A 17,044-nucleotide genomic window follows, 5' to 3' on the forward strand; every position below is an offset into this window, starting at 1 on the left:
TTGTACAGTCCAAAAGAAAGACAAAGATGGAGTCACTGGTTTCTAAAACCCGTTCTATGCTTCAGCCGAGGTTTATCAGATCATCCTCGAAAACATAACTTATTTCCTGTAAACTCACCTGTAGCTTACCCGCAGCTCTTACTTTCTAACTTACCTGATACCGGTTCTCTCAGTCAACCAGATAACGACAATTGTGACCTCTCTTACACATAGTTTGTCGTTCTTGCAAAGATTCTTGAGACTATTTTGTCTTGTTTTATATTGTGCATGAAATGCTCATTCACCGTTCTGCTTCTGTATGGACATTTTTTTAATTTATATAATAAAATAAAATTGTGCATATGTTTGATATTTTCCGTATCTAAATGCAAAATATGATCACTTCTCCAAAGAGATTAAAACTTTTTCATAATTTTCATAAAAAAACCTATTTGAATAAAACAAAAACTTTTTCTTTTACTTTAAGTTATGTAATAAAAATTTAATTTTTATTCAATATTTTGCCACCCATTTGAGCAGAGCTGGTTTAAAATTTGGCGTGAGGGGTAAGTCCCACAGGAGCGGAGAGCAGCGATAATTGGCCCACATTCAGGTCCCAGTTCCCACGTGCCTTGACTGATGGGCGGGGTCGCAATTTCTAATTTCTAGTGTAGTTTGATGACAATAACATTGGGGAGAGATTTTTTTGTTTTTTCAACTTTGTCATAATTTGCTCAACTAATTTCAAGTATTTATATTTCATGCGCACATGCATAAATCAGGGTCGGTGGAATGTGAAAGTGCACGGTGTCTCCTGCATTTTGCACTTTCACACTGTGGACCATGCCCACCTTCACGATCTACACCTCATTTTTCATCCTTTGCTCTCAACTGCACCATGTCTTGGACTTCATTGTCCTCGGTTTTAGATCAATTTAATGATTAATTTGTTTGATTTGACATGAGTGGTGAATCAATTTAAAAAAAAAAAAAAGGAATAATAAGCTGCAAGGCAAGCTGTAAATCTGAAGGGTGGCAGCAGCTGAGTAGTGTGCATAGTATGTGAATGTATGGTCCAATGGCTTACAAAATATTCCTTTCTGTACAGATATATATATATATATATATATATATGTTATCCAACCTTAATTGCATGGTTGTTGTATGAAATAATGAGCAATTAAACTGCCATTAAAATCCCGGTCTGCCAGTAAGGAGGTGACCGAACTAGCTAACCCTGTCCACATGTATGATGTATATCACTCGATATTACTTTCAGACTAGAAAAACAAGAGTAGGTCATTTAGATTGGTAATTTATGAGTTTTTGCCAGTGGCAATCTATTAAAATCTTGACTTTTTTTTTTTTTCGGTTATAGTGTAACGATAGAGAAAAGTAGTGCATGCGATGCGATTTAAATTCCGAATCTAAAATCTCATGATCGACTCAAAATCTTGGGCTTTGTGTAGTAGCTTTGAATTGTAAATCAGAATTGCATTCAGTGCCAAGAAAATAGATCATGATGTTGATGGTTCACAAAGCTGCAATTTTCCCTCTTGGTGCAGTTTCCTGGAAAACCCATGCTGGAAATTGGGTGCACAAGCACAAATTTGGTTTCATACAAGTAAACCATTCCAACTACATTCACTGGGCGTTCTGGTTTTTACTTCCTTGTAATCAGGATTCTAGGCAGGCAAAGGAAAGGCAACAAGCAAGCTTCTCCGCCCTATTAAATTCTGGTGAAGACTACTTTCAAATATACAAATTATATATGCATCTCATATCCTTTCTCAAAATACTAAAAAAATAATTCTGCATAAAAGATGCAATGAAATTGAAATATGTAATAGGTATAAAAATCTCTGCAAAGCTTACATATGATAATTATTGACCCATTTCTGTATAGGATACAAAGCCTAAAAACAAATAAATATAAAATAATGCCTTGTGATTAATCTAAAACATGCAAGAGTTTGATCCCAAAAAAAAAAAAAAAAACATTAACTCATATCTCTACCTCCTGTACAATATTTCTTGTCTCTACACAACTAAATAGGTATAATATAATTTATGATATTGTTACATAAATCATCCAAAAATATGCTTAAAGCATATATAAGAGGAAAGATGCTGCAAATGCAAAGCCTATACATGCAACAGGAAAAGAAAGGAGAAGAAAGAAGAAAAAAGATATATTATCTGAATTTGAATTCTTCAATTGTATCTGGTCTTGACTATCATCGCTTGTTGTGTAATGGGTTTGACCCTGTTGGAACTCTTCGCTTCTCCTCATCGAATTGCCTGGATTGGCCTGTAAAGGGTGAACTACCTGACCCTGGATGAAAAACCTGTTGGCCAGCTGGTTGTCTGGTACCTTTGGTTGAAGTGCCTGCTGAAGCAAGGAAGTTTCTCCGGATTGCTTGAATCCTGGGAGAAAAGAGAAGGAGAACAACAACAAGGGAGCAAAGCTGAAAGTGATTCATCTTTTCTTTGACAGATATGGAAAGGCAGTCATAGCCTAGCCAGCTTGCTATTATATATATCGGCAGGCTTTGGTCCATTTCTATGTCTTGTTGACCCCATTTGCCTTAGGATCTTGGTTAGATGGGTGATATATTGTTGTAGGCCATAGCCTTGCTACCGTTGGATGAAGATAAAATGGTGAATGAAGATTTTGGGAATGTAGAATTGATAGCAAGGGTCAAACATGGGGTCACTGGCCTTATAATGAAGGTTGGGGTGCGGTGGTGGAAGTCACCATTCAGTAGGGACATTCACACCAGAAAATATACACAAAACTTGGAGAAGAAGGGAAGCGTTCGCTGTGACTGAAATATTATTCGGGAAGACCAAAATGCCTATTCACTTTTCACACTATATTTACTAAATTATATCCATATGCCTTGCATGAAAAAGGGTATTTTGGTCATAAAAAATCAAAATTTTTACACCGACGCACTCGATTATATTTGTGGAAAATATATTAAGCTTGGCCACTAATTACACAGCTGCGTGAGTGCATTAACACATTAATCAAATACAAAATATAAATACGTGTAAAAAAATATTGAAATTTTAATTTGAGTAATTAAAATTCAATTGATAACTTGTATAAAAAATACAGAACATAACCAGCTATGGATATTGAAAATTCAATTTTTTTTTTTTGAAAAAAAAAAAAGACACATGGGATCATACAACTGTACAAATTTTTGCGACAACATTCATCCCCAACACACAATATGATGCTTCCAGGAGAACAAATTTCATCTGCCAAACCAAGTGAAAATCCTTGTTATTTGCTTCACCAAAAACCAAACCATATAGTTGGCATTAAAAGTGGTTCTTTTATTGCAAAGTTAAGGAATTTTCTTGTCCTAAATGATGAAACGTTGAATATAGTAACAAAGATCCTCTGAAATGTCGGGAAAAAAGGATTAGACTTGACCCTTTTGGTGCACGGGCAGCCAAAGTTTCCTACTTTTCCGTATATCTCTTTTTCTACTTTATATATTTCATGACTATGATGTATGATATATATATATATATATATATATATATATATAGATATTAGAGATACCCTTCTTTATCCGTGTTCTCATTTCCATTTTCAGTAACGAGTATGCAAAACTGATTGGGAAGAGATCAGCAGTCAAGATTAAGAAATTAGTCAAAACAAATTATTTAACTCATATAAATTGACGTTTTAGAAATATTTAAGAGAGGGAAAGAGTTTCATTAATTCTTACAAAGATGCAAAGAATGCTTCTTAAATGTTTTTTTTTTTTTTGTTTTTGATGTAAGCCAGTTTTTATCATTGCACATGAGAAGTGGAGGAAACCTACAATGAGTAAAATAATAAAGGTGTAGGTGCCATTTTCAAAGCTTGTACGGAAAAAACTTTCTGGTAATTAGGTTTGAAATCAATTTGTTCCAAACTTTTTTTTTTTTTTTATCGAAATATGGGTTAAATTAAATTTGATAATTTTAAATATAATATAGTTATATGATATAAAAATAATAAAAATAATATGATTTAAAATTTTAATAAAAAATATATAAATTTAATAAAAATAAAAAATATATTTTATATTTGATGTATAAATATGAATTATAACATAATAATTTTTATATTTTATATCATTTTAATATAAAATAACCATAATAAAAGCACATAAAATTATTAGATTTAAATCAAAGCATGACTAATAGACTCGAGAAATGCATACGTAAAAATGCACTATGCATGTCCATGAATCTATCTTTACAGCAACACTATTTAGTTCAAAAAAAAACTAGTTCGTAAATTGTGAGTGACGAGACAAAAATAATAGCAAAATTAGTAAATAATGTCAATTCAAAAGATAAAACTTGGGATCTCTTTATTTTTATTAGATTTATTTAATATTATTATTATTATTATTATTGTCGTCATGGTTTTTTGAACCAATTGGTTGATCATGAAACAATGAGGGTTGGTGTAGCTGTCTTGTCGAATATTCACTCAAATTCAAGTCTGAAATGCCATCAAATGATCTTTGAACATCAAAATCTTAGTCAAGATCAAATGAAACCTTGAATTTCAGGGACAATTGTTCACTACTACAACTTTCTCCTTGTCATCGGGATTGCCGCCAGTGTCATGGATTTCATTTGCATATACTAATAATTTACATTTGATTTTAATATTCATTTTGCCTTTAATGATATTCGTAATCATTCATTACTAATAGTCTTTAGTTATAATTACGCGTAGAATAATGGTCCGACAGATTGAAAATATTGGAAAAGATAAAGTGAAAATTAATTATTGTGCTCAAAAATAATTTAATAATAATTACAAGTCTTAGTTTCAAAATAATATGTTAGTCTCACCATACATATTAATTATTTATTAAAAATAATCTAAAAATAATAAAGCATTAATTTAATTTAATCTATTGCTTTCACCTTATATTTATATTCAAACCAAAATGCAATGACATTAATATATACATATATATGTATATACATCTATATATAACTTTTGTCAAAAAGGGTATAATCTAATTCATTAGTTGGTAATTACTCATCAATCTATTAGGAGATAATTGCCCTTAATTTATATTTAAAATGCAAGATTTAATATTTGAACGATTAGAGAGTTGGATTGAAATCTTAGCTCTTTTTTTTTGTTTTTTGGGTGCATAAATCTTAGTTTGTTTCTTCGAAATGATACTTAATTTGTTTCTCTCCCATATATTATGTCTTTTGTATAAAAAAATTGTAACTTAAAAATAAAAAAATAATTATCAATTATGAAATTAAAACTTTAAATTTATTAAATATTATATTTTAGAATGATTATATAAATCAATTAAATCAGACTTTGATTTTACTCATATATTATATATAATCATCAAAAGTGACTAGCCAGGTATGTACATTAATACCCATTTTCGCACCATTCATCATACCTGTCCTAAACTAAAACCCAAACCAACTAACCAACCCATTAATGTCTAGAAATCAAACAGCACCACGACCTCAACACATGACATGCAGTTGTTCCAAACACTGATCCTAAATGGTTTCTCTCAATGGCCTGAGTTGACTTAAATTAATTAAATCAAAATGTGTGAATAAGTTTTTTTAGGTAGCATGCGTTGACAAATATATATATATATATTATGTATATATAAAACTCCATTTTATGAGCACTGGTTTTATAGTTGTCTTCATGATCCCATGAAATCATTATATATGCACTAAGGGTAATTTTAAACGAGTTCCTCCTGCCCATGTGTAGCCAGGCCACCACAACTCTCCCACAATCTTTTCCACAGGTATTGCACCTCAGTTACACTATCCTTGAATCTTGTTTGCATTTTTTCTTCTTCTTCTTCTTAATTAACTGAAATGCTAAACCATACTCTGACTTGGTACGACCACTTGTTTTTTTTTTATATAGAAAGCTGAATTTTAGTCTTGTAATAAATTCTAAGTTCAAATTGCCACTTGTTTTTGACCTAAAAAAAATCAACCTAAAGCTAGCAAGGTTGTTTTCTTAATCCGCATATGATCAGAATTAAGGTTTTTAAAGTTTATAGGATATAGTATTAATAGGTTACTTTCACGATCGTTAGAAATTAAATTTTGGTTGTTGGAATTAAAACTTATATTTTATCAATAAATCACGTAGTTATCAATTAGTTTAATTTACTATATATCTAGTGGGACCATTTCATAAACTAAATATTTCTCCAGTAGAAAATCTTGCCAATGAAGCTCGAGCCAATACAAAAGCATTAGAGAAACACAGTGGCGTTAGCCTTCTTGAAGACAAAAGAGGAATAATTGGCCATCCAAATCAGCAGATATAATGATACCCTTTAAATTTCTAATGTGACAATCAAACTTTGACATTCTTCCATTTTTGTAACCCATCATCCTAACATATTGTTTGCAGTTCCATTCTTGTTGTCAATATATATATTTCTAAAACTTTATTGCAGACATGAGACATTATTTCAGTGCAGCTAAGTACTGTTAGAGAAATGAAAATTGAACTTCCCATTGTTTGTTTCCTCATGATCCAGTCAGCGTATAATGGAAGTGGTGGCCACAAATGAGCCATATCAATCAATCAACATTCAAGTTGGGGCCATAAGTGATAAAGAATTTCATTCCACTTTTATTCAATAAATGTGTAGTAAATCATTTTGGTGATTTCTGATGGACGACCAATCAATAGTTTAATTACTTAATTAAGCTGACAAACATATATATGAAATCTCGATAATTAAATAACGATTTACTTGTATTTTTGAAGAAATGATCTTCTTCAATCTTTTTATCTATCAATTCACAATTATCACAAGGCATATATATGGTAAGATATAATCTCCACCGTATAATCAAATCATAGCTTATTTTTTCCGTACCTAAATCTAGCTAGTTCCAAGATGCATTATGTTGGGCACCTTCTTTTTAATTTGTATGCTATTATTTTGTATGTGCCAAGCTACCATAATAAGGTCCATCACGCGTGCACAAAGGAGGAAATGGATACAAGGGTTAAAACTAGACAAATAAAAGAGACATGGAAGAAACTTGATAAGATATTGGGAAAGAAAAGCATTCAATTATATAATTTATCCGTAGTAAGGGTTAGTTGTGGCATCAACTCCATTAGACCTGAAAGGCATCTTTTACTTTATATGGTCCTTGTCTACAAAATCGCTTGAGTGAGAGGTTGAATAAATTTAATATTTGTCCCTTTGATAAAAATATAACTATTACTATACAACTTTTGGGGTTATGGTCAATCGCACTTGCAAGACTGTTTTTTTAAAGGTTTTATTAATGCTACTTCCAATGGGCTTACGTTAAAGGATTTTGGCTAACGTGGAGTTTAAAATATATTTTGTTAGAGCAAAATTTTGGTTTAACATTTAATAATAAAGAAGAGGTTTTAAAATTTTGAGATTTTAAAATTTAATTTTATTGTAGGTGAGTTTGATTTAATTTTATGTTAAATTTATTTAAATATATTATAATTTATTAATTGATTATATAGTGATTTTTTTATATATATGTGTAATATTTAATTATAATTATATTTTTTTTTGTTTTTATAATTTTATAAAATAATATGTTTTGTTGGATATTAAGCCAAAATAATAAGAAAAAAGGTAAGTGATTTTTTTTATTCTTAAATAAAATCATGACATCGGTTAAAATTGCTGATTTATAATTGATTTGAATTTTTAAAAACATGGATCGAAAACGTAAAGTGGTCGTCATAGCTAGGTACACTCTAACTAATAAAATACGATTGTATGGATAACTGACGGAGGACCCGACGTCATTTAGTTTGACGTTCAAAGCTTTTGACTGGGTTCATCATTCGTTCGCCTGCGGAGGGCTATGCCTACTGCCTCATGCCTGCGGTTTAACCTTTTTTTTTTTTTTTAATATTAATTTTATATTCCTTTTTATTTCTTATTGTTGGCTGCTTCCATCGGGTCTATTACTGTTTATAATTTGAATAAAAAGTATAGTAAAAAATAGTGAAGATAATAATATACATATATAAATTATTATTTCATATATTATTTTTAAAATTTTAAACTCTACAAAATTAAAACATTATAATTTTTAATTTTTTTTACATTGATTATTGATTTTTAATATATCTTAAAAGAGTATATGATAACATTCTAATATTATTAATGAAGTTTTTAAATTTTATTGACCATGTATTAGATTTTTTTTTTTTTTTTTGTTTATGATACTAGTTAAGTATTACACTGTTAATCAATGTAGAATTTTTTTATATTATTAATATAATTTTTAAATTTCACAAATAAAATTAAGAAATTTATAGAATGTATTTCTCTTTATTACATTAATTTTTTTAAAATTATCTCATCCATCAAGTTTTAAAATTTTAGCAAAAAAATTAAAAAAGATAAATATATTTTTAAATATATTGAAAAATTAAAATAATAGAAATATACACGTCAATTTTTTTAATTTGAAATTTAAAAACTTCAATGGTAATATAAGAAAATACTCTTAATTTTTTTTTTTTTTTTAATAAATCTGAAAGGATGTGTCACTCTTTATTTTTTTTAGCGTGGAATTTATGCCTAAAATCTTATTCAATCAATGTAATGTATTTTTATTGTATCAAATTATGTCTAAAAGTATCCATGGCCAATGTCCGGCTTACTTAATGCATATAAAAGCTTATTCAAGGCCTCCCTTGACCAATTTATTAGAAGTCGTTCGATATAAATTAATCATTAAAATGTTAAAAATTTTATATTACTGTAAATTAAAATTTTAAATTTATATTAAAATTAAAAATAAATAAAAATATTATTATGGGACAGACTACGTCAGTTTTGAGATTAGTAAATCTTGTCCAAGACTTGGCTTGGGCTAGCCCAATCGAACCTTAGACAATTTTAACTCTATTTGATTTTGTCAAATTTTTTCTAAAAAAAAAAAATGGTTTTAGTTTATTTAACAATAAATTTTTTAAAATTAATGTTTCATTATATTATATTTATTCTCCAAAAAAAAATATAAAAAATAAATTGAAAATATAAAAAATACTACCATTGTGTGTTTAAAAAAGAGAAGGACGACATAATTTTGAGGCATTAAAACATAAACAAACAAACAAAATGTGACAAAAAAGTAAGTATTTTAATGTTATTTAAGTAAAATTTGTAAAGTTTTTTACTAAAAATAAGTAAATAAAAATTAAAATTAAAAAATTAAATCGATAAATTAAAAAATATTATTACATAAATCAAGTGTGTAAATTTTATTATATTTTTTATAATTATTTTTATAAAAAAAATTGATAAAATTTTTACTATTAAATAAGCATTAACCAAATTTGAATTATAAATAATATTTCAATAATTTTTTTATATATTATTAATTTTATCAATCCTATTAATTTATTAGTTAGAATTTTTATTAAAAATTTTATTAAATAATTTTTAGTAAAAATTTTTATGAACTTCATTTAAGAATTTTTTCTAAATATTGTCCTGAAAAAAATTATTAGATAAATCCTTCTTACCACATCAATCTTAGGTCCATCCAATAATATTACACCTCGTAAGCATATTTTCAATGTCATCTTTAATTAAGGGCTAGTTTAGCATTACATTGTAGTTGAAAAATGTATATTTAAAAAGTATGGTAGAAAAATGTAGTTAGAAATTTTAAGTGTTTGGTATTGTTGTAAAAAAGTGTTGTATCATACAAAAAAAAATATTTTGAGTAATTAATATGTCTAAAAAATGTATAAAATAAAAAAAATTAAAAATATAGGATAAAAAAGTGATATTTTATCCCAAACGCACTTTTTTACTACAAAAGCTCATTTGAAAAGTTTTTTTATTTGGGTTAGAAAACTAAGGCTCAGTTTGGTTTGAAAAAATATTTTTTGTTTTTTTTTTTCATTTTCAAGAAAATAGTTTTTATTTTTTATTTTTTCCTAAAAAATGTATTTGGTAAACAAAAATAAAAATTGTTTTCTAAAAATGAAAAAATTAAAAATTAAATAAAATACTCAATGATAGTACTATTAATGTCATCTAATTACAAATATAATATATTTATATTAATTAATGACATTAAAAAGTGTTTAAATATGGTAACTTACAAAACATAAATAAAAAAGTAAAAATAATGTGCATCTTTGTTTTCACAAGTAAAAACATCTTTTTCCTTTTATATTTCAACCTTTTTCCATTTTTATTTTTTAAAAAATTATTTTTATTTTCAATTACCAGATACGCTTTCAATCATATTTTTCAGTTTTTAACAAAATGAAAACAAAAAATGACTTTATTTTCTGAAACCGAACACTAACTAAACTTTTAAATTGAAAAGCCAAAATTTTTTATTGTTTAGCATTGTGTTTGGGTCAAAAGTAGCTTTTAAACGTAAAAACTATTTTCAACAATTATACTAAACAAGGTTTAAGCCGACAAATATTATGACTAATTTAGCATTGCTATTGCAGTTGAAAAAAGTTTAAGTTGAAAAAACTGCGTTTAAAAAGTGTGGTTAGAAATTTTAAATGTTTGGTATTACTGTGAAAAAGTATTGAGTAATTGAAATATCTAAAGCTATATATATATATAAAATAACAAAATATTATAAATATAGAGATAATAAAATAATTTTTATCCCAAACATAATTTTTCACTGCAAAAGAACCTTTTGAGAAGCTTTTTAATTTGGATTGAAAAATCAAAAAAAAAATTTTTTGTTATGTACCATTGCATTTGGAGTTAAAAGAGCTTCTAAATAGAAAACCTATTTTTAAAATGAATGCTAAATAAGATATTAAAAGCGGTTAACTCAATACAACTATTAACTTATGATAAAAGAAAAAGATACAATTTAAGTAAGCAAGAGTAATAGTTTTAAAATTATTATATAGTTAAACAATCTAGAAAGAAAGCAATTTTATTATAATGGCCGATGCAAATATAAAGGTAAGTGTTATTAAACATCTTAAAATTTTAAAAAATAAAAAAAAAATTTAAAGAAAAATTTTTTTTGAACACCTTACAATATTTTCTTGAACATTTTAAAATTTTTTTTTCTCCATCTATTGCTTTTACTTAATACTCAATCATAACTCATAACCAACAACATTAAGCAAACACCTACTATAATAAATAAACAAATAATATCTTGAATTCACCATTAATATTCTACCACCTGAGTTTTTTTTTTCCTTAGTAGTTTCTCAATTTTAAATTCAAAGATGTGACCTTCAGACATTTTTCTCTCTTCAACTATAGTTTCAAGATGTTTTTATTTGAGTTCAAGCATCTTAATGAACCCTTTAAAGATTTTATCCCACATGTGATATTTGTGTAAAAAAGACTAATTGAGGTCATGTATTCATAGCTGCTGGGCAATTGTACTTTACCAATATATAAATAAATTTATAAATAAAAAATATATCAATTCAATATAATATAATAATGAATTGAAAATTAATTACTTTAATATATAATTTTATTTGAGTGTAAAAAGTTTCAAAAGAAAAAAAATATTGAATATAAATTAAAAATAATAATATTTTAATGGTGTAATATTATTTAATTTTAAAGTATATAATATTGTTTAATATATTAGGATATTGCAATTAATTAATTAATGAAACCAAAATTAATTAATGATATAGTACCTCATGTTAAAGTGGTGTTATTTCATATTTAATAAATATCTAATTTTTAATAGTCTTATATTCAAGTTAGGCCCTCCGTTTTTAGTCAATTATTTTTAGATTGGATCCTTAACATGATATTAGAGCCATAATTTCTTTATGTTGCCCTTTACAAAATTATCACATGGTAAGTTTCTTTCATCTCTACCTACACATGATAAAGCCTTGTTAAAATGAGATCATCTCACATTTAATAAATATTTAATTTTCTATAATCTTATATTCAAGTTAAGCCTTTAAACGTGATGAGGGTCTGTTAAAGTAACGTTATCCCATATCTAACAAATATCTAATTTTCTATGGTCTTATATTCAATTTAGACCCATTGACTTACTTCTAATTGGTTTTAGGTTAGATGTTTAACATGATATTGGAATCATAGTTTTTTTTATTATCTTTTTCAAATTTGTCACATTATAGGTTTCTTCCATCTCTGCCTACACATGATGAAGCTTGTTAAAATACTATTATCTCATATTTAATAAATATCTAATTTTTGCTAATGAAGCCTTAGCTTAGTGGAAAAAAAAAGGTCCTAAAATCTTAAGGTCTTAGGTTCAAGTCTCACTATGCATGGATTTAATTATTTAATTAAGTTATAGTTTATTGTTAAAGTGGTGTTATCCCATATATAATAAATATCTAATTTTTGCCAATGAAACTTTGACTTAATGGCAAATAAGAGGCTCTAGAACCTTAAAGTCTAGGTTCAAATTTCACCGTGTTTGGGTTTGATTGTTTAGTTAAGCTATAGTTTATTTGTTGATTATTCAATGATGTAATAGCTGATTATATGAATGTAATACTTGATTATGAGTTTGATTCTGAGTGTAACTTAAAAATATATATATAATTTTTTGTAGTCTTATATTCAAGTTAGGTTTTTTCACTGATAACCAATTGGTTTTAGGTTGGATTCTTAACACCTCTAAACTTACGAAAATTGAATAATGTCAAAATAAACAAACAAAGATGTAGTCACCCTATTTGGTTTGAGGTCCATACTAATTGGCCCAAACCAATTGGGCTCGAATATGATCCAAGCTCAATTGTACAATTTCTCTTTTTTTTTTCTTTTTTTATGTTTTTATTTTTTTTATTATTTGATGTTTATTTATCTATATGTCTTTATATCTTGTCTATATTATTTATTTATTTATTTTATTTTTAGTGTTTTATTTGTCCGATTTTAAATTTTTATGGTTTATCTTTAATTTTAATGGTATTTATCTTTAAACATTTTTATTTTATTTTTTTCGATTAGCTTTTCTTAAAAAAAATAATAAAAAAGAGAAAACAGGTAATGGAGAAAGGGACTAAATGGTCAAAATTCAATTAGGAATGACTGGTGATAAGGTTGGAGTTGAGTTTAAATTTTTCAAGATTAGTGATGATCTCTTTTGATAATACTAAAATTTTGAATCTTGAGTGATCAGAAATTCTGTCAATTATGACTTATAAATAGATAGCAATCAGAGTTGGAAACATAAGAGGAACAAACAGAGAAGAAAGATCAGCAAAACCCCTTACCAAATTTCCACACCCATTACTTATTGTCACCAACCACTCAAACATATACAAAAGTAGCACCCAGAAGCAACCAAAATTCCAACTACAACCTAAAAACTAAGAAAACAAAGCCTTTTTTCAGTAAGCCACAAATCATTAGATTGTTTAAACAAATACCTAAAATCACTAGTCTAAGCCACCCATTACCACCAATTCACTGACAGAGAATTCAAAGCAAACACATAAAGACAAAACCTAGCAAATTGAAGAACCCAGCTTTAAACAAAAACTAAGTAGTTGACACCCAGTACAACCACCAACTTTTACCCCCAAAACCAAGTTTTATCACCATTATCAACTCCATCTAAATAGTAATCAACTATCACACAAATAAAAAGAGAAGTAAAAAATTAGAAACAAAAAAGAGATTTATTTTTAGGTTTTAGTTTAACCTATTTTTAAGAAGATTAGGGTCTTCAAAATTTGTGAAAAAGTGGTTGAGGGCAAGGTTAAGAATATTTCTCAAGTCGGTAACTATTGAAACGGTGGAGAATGGGGGCAAAGTCATAACTTTAAGCTCTGATCGATGAAAACCCTACAAGTTTATGAAGAAACCAGTTATAATATGTGAAAAGAGGAGGTTAAGATAAGCTTGTGAAGATTTTTTAGAACATTTCCACCTACTAGTGGATGGCTAAAATATGGTAGTGTATGACGGTGATGATGGTGAAGCTTTTCAATTTTTAGGTTGGTTTTAAAATCTGACCAACATTCATCATTTTGTAAAGAAAGGTTGGAGAATCATATATTTATATAAAGAAGATAAAAAGGAAACATGAATGACAGAGCTTAAAAGAAGGCATTTATACTAAAGATAAAATGGTACCATTTTGGCCAAAGGAAACCGGGTTCCCTTTGACCCATTTCAATGGTTTGTGCTTCGACCTGTGGATAGTCCAACCTAATTACAACCCACCCATTTTCTAAATTGCTGAGCTGCCAAGTGGAGTCTTGAGTCGTACCATCCCGAGTCGATTTCTATGTCTACAACTAAGCCATAACCTAAGCAATCCGAGCCAACTTTTTTTTTTTTTGTATTTTGTATGCAGTATTTTGTATGGTTTTTATTTATTTATTTATGATATATATTTTCTTTATTTTTATTAGGGAAGTCATAATAAAAATATAAAATAAAACTTTAATAAAATTTTGAAAATGAATAATAATTATTCAAAGATGAAATTCTTAGAACTTATAAATGTATAATTTTTTAGGAAATTTCTAGGTGAGAGATTTCTTTAAATTTGAACTAAATGAAGAAAAAATTTAGATAAAATTTCAATAACAATAATTACTATTTATTTTCAGAATAAAACGAAAAATACATGTCTTAATAAAATTTTGGGAATGAATTAATAATTATCCAATAATTAAATTCTTAGAAATTTCAAATAGTAAATTTTTTAAGAAATCTTTAGATGAGAAATTTCTCTAATTTTAACCTAAATGGTGAAATAATTTAGATAAAAATTTTAATAAAAGTAATTACATTCCCTTTTAAACAAAAAATATATAATTTATACAATTTTATTGAAAATATATGACAATTATCCAATGATAAAATCTCAAGTAAATTACATATGGTTGAATTTTTATGAGATTTCTAGGTGAAGAGTCTTTTTTAAATTCAACTCAAATAGTGAAAGAATTTGGATAAAATTTCAAACAATCATTGTCATTTTATTTTCATTCTAAAAATTAGGAAATAAATAACGAATAAAATTCAATAATATGATTTTGAATCCTAGGAAAGATATTTTTAAATTTGGCCAAAATGGTAAAAAATTTTGAAATCTCTAGGTGAGAAAATATTTCTAATTTAGGTCTAGATGGTAGAAGAATTATATATTTTTTTGAAAAAATAAAAAATAATTGATTAAGCCTTTTTTTTACGGTAGAGTCTCTTTAAAAAAATAAATGAGATTCTTAAATACTTTTAAAGTGATGAAGTATTTTAAGAATTTTGTCAGATCCATGGAGAAATCTTAATAGTTATTTTCGATATTTAATAGTAAAATTTAATAAAAGACCATTAGAACCATAAACCTTTAGGATAATTTAAAATTAAATGATATTGTGCTTTGGATAGATATATAGGGGTGTTATAATATTTCTCATATGTAATCAAACTCTTAAATCCAGTTCTGAAACACATACTAAAACCTATTCTTTTAAAAGTCTATGTCAAGCTTAGGATGATTATAAAAGAATATATTAATTAGATGGTTAATCACATCTTAACAAAAAAAATTGGTAGCAATTCCTTAAATTGTGTCTAGTGAAAGGTTCACGGATTTATACGTTATAACAAAAGATGCAAACATTAAGGAATTAAAGCAACTTTAATGCAAAATCACATAATTAATATAGGATGGAATAAGGAAAAAATATAAAATACCCAATAAAAGTAAAATTAAAGAAAAAATATCATAAAAATGGTTTATATGAATTGTATGGGATTCATCAAGGATTTTATAAAAACATTATCCATAAAAAAAATTTAAAGAAAAATAATAAAAAAAGTAGTATAAAAAAGGGGGTAATTGCCATGGAAGAAAAAGAACATAAGTGGATGGAAAAATAAAAAAGGAAAAAAAAAACGATAATAGGAGTAGAAATGTAAGGTTACCTTGATGTTGGTAATCATAAGGAATTTCATTTAAAGTTAATAATTAGATGTTCACGAGTTGGATTGACCTTTTTGTAAATTCGATTAGATTCGAGTCCAACGTATAATGAGAGTAATAAGGTTAAAGTAAGTCATACTCCTAGCAAGAAAAACACCAAAATATATAATGAAAGTAAATTTAGAGGAATCAATTTAACCCTAATAATGAAGACAAATATATCATATCACAATAAAACAACAAGGAAAATGAGTTGAAATTTATTTATTTATATAATCAACTCATAGAGGATATATATATATATATATATATATATATAAAAGAAGAGATCAACTTATATAATATAAAATTTTAAAAAATTTATCTATTATTTTAATTAGTGATTTTGATAAATTCAAAATATGAGAGGGACAAGTGAAAATAAAAAAATATTTTAATCTCATCCCTTAAATTTGTTGAAATTAATAATTAAAAATGTATTAAACTAAAAAATTTTATATTATTTAAATTGATTCCTCCTCTTTCTCTCTTTCTCTCTCTATATATATATGTATATATATTTATATATTTATATATAAGAGATACATTTACATTAATATAAGAGTTACATATTTTTTTACTTTTTGATCAAAATGATTAAGTGTAAGTGTTATGAATTTAATTTTAAATAATATATAAAGAGAAATACACTTATACTGTTGTAAGAGTTACACATTTTTATGACCCTTGGATTAAATGATTTAAGTGTAAGTGTTAAATATTTAATTTTAATCTAATAATAAAAAATGTGTAATATTTAAATTAGTGTAAGTCAATTCCTATTTTATATATAGAAGAAGAATCAACTTACATCATTTTTATTTATTGATTTCAATAAATCTAAGAGACAAGAAAGATAAGTGAAAAAAAAAAAAAGGAATTAATTTCATTTATTGAATTTATTGAAATTAATGATTAGAAAAATGTATAAAACTTTTTTTGTTATATATATATATATATATATGGGTAAATTCTATCCATGTCCTTTTAGTTTTGATTATAATTCAATACAAATTCATTAAATTTGAAAAGTATACAATCCGTCTCAAATTTTTCATATGACAAATAGATCATT

Source organism: Durio zibethinus, chromosome 23 (assembly GCF_047325235.1).
Source record: "Durio zibethinus cultivar Kanyao isolate XHJ-2024 chromosome 23, ASM4732523v1, whole genome shotgun sequence".
Classification (NCBI taxonomy): Eukaryota; Viridiplantae; Streptophyta; class Magnoliopsida; order Malvales; family Malvaceae; genus Durio; species Durio zibethinus.